Raw genomic sequence first — 1,567 nt, 5'->3', positions numbered from 1 at the left:
AAAAAAAAATCATTGGTGACTCAACTACCAAGCTTCCCCAATACTGGGAACGGACCGCTGTGAAAAACCCCTGTCTACCGTCCTTGCAGCTGTAGCAGACTCAACCCCTGGAAAGGCTTTAGACCTCCCTTGGCCTGGGAGGAGGATTTTTGGGAAGCTCCTTGATGTTTGGTTTTTCTCTGGGGCAACCAGCCCAGACTAGTATCAGACCGTGGGTCACCTGGGACGAACTATCTTCAAACAACGAGGGCTTCTCTGTACAGGCAATGTGTGTGCGGGGATAACGAATGCTTTTAAAAAAAAAAAGTGTTTTCTTCCTGGTGGTATAATCACAACACAATGCGGACTGCATCAGAAACTTGTGTAAATTATTTACAATAAACTTAAAGGGCAGTGGTGGATGTATGGTGGAAAGAAAATATTTGGGGTCTTTTTTTGTTTTTTTTTCCCTCTGGATTTTTGTAATCGTTTGGGCGGGGAGAACTGAGGATGTGCGTCATGATGTGTTGTGCCTTAATGTGTTTGAATGTCATTTCTTTATTCAGAAATGTCTATGTATGTAGATATAAAGGAGAAAACTTATCCAAATGACCTTTGCATCTTGTTTTTCCTTAACTGCAACGACTAACTTCAGATTATAACCAAAAATGATCAACTTAGTGCTGCATATTGTTTGTAATAGCAATGTTTCCTGTTAGCTAATGGTAAAGCACACATTTTATAAATCAGAATTACTTTGACAGAAATGTCTGATGGGAATGGTTATACTAGTAGTTGGGAGAAATCAGACATGTTTACAGAACTCTACCACCATGAAATGTACACGTGCTTTTACACAAACAAGCTTAAATACAGTCACATATCTAAAGAGACCACAATTTATAGTAACGACCAGTTAAACTATCGTCCACGTGCTAGTGGTCAGCTAAATATCCAAAAAGGGAATACTTTACAACTGCTTCCTTGTATTGCTTTTATTGCTAGTCAATCCTTGATCACACACTTGGCTTGAGACTTGTTGCCATAGTAGCCTACTGTAAACAGGGGAATACAGTTTGAGATGAGCAGGTATATTACTGGCCAATTAAACCGTGTCACATCTAGTGTACATCAACCAAAAAGTACAAAAGACATGCCAGAGATGTGTTTGACGTTATTAACCCTTGTGTTGTCTTCCAGTCAAATCTGAAAATCAACACTTTTGATGTTTTTTTCAATATTTGTCACTTTTTTTGATGTTTTCAACACTATGTAACACTAACTCATTAACTTTAGTTTTACAGTTATTTTTGGAATTGAAGGTCACTAAACCTCATTTCTAGGAAATTATACCTAATGTTTGAGTTGGAAAAACAGAAATTAGGAAATTATTAATTAAAATTAAAGGAATGTATCTTGATGGATAATCAGACTGGAATATGTCAACTTTTACTCAATAGTATTTCAAAAACCCCTACACGCTATAAAATTGAATAAGACACCCTAGAATTAATGAAAGTAGAGATCTGTACTCGCCAAAGAGCGTTGTGTGGAATGAATCAAGTTATTTTGGGTAGTTAAAAAGAAC

This window comes from Etheostoma spectabile, chromosome 18, assembly GCF_008692095.1.
Source record: "Etheostoma spectabile isolate EspeVRDwgs_2016 chromosome 18, UIUC_Espe_1.0, whole genome shotgun sequence".
NCBI classification, from domain to species: domain Eukaryota; kingdom Metazoa; phylum Chordata; class Actinopteri; order Perciformes; family Percidae; genus Etheostoma; species Etheostoma spectabile.
The sequence above is the reverse complement of the archived record's forward strand: the minus strand, read 5'-3'. Positions refer to the sequence as shown.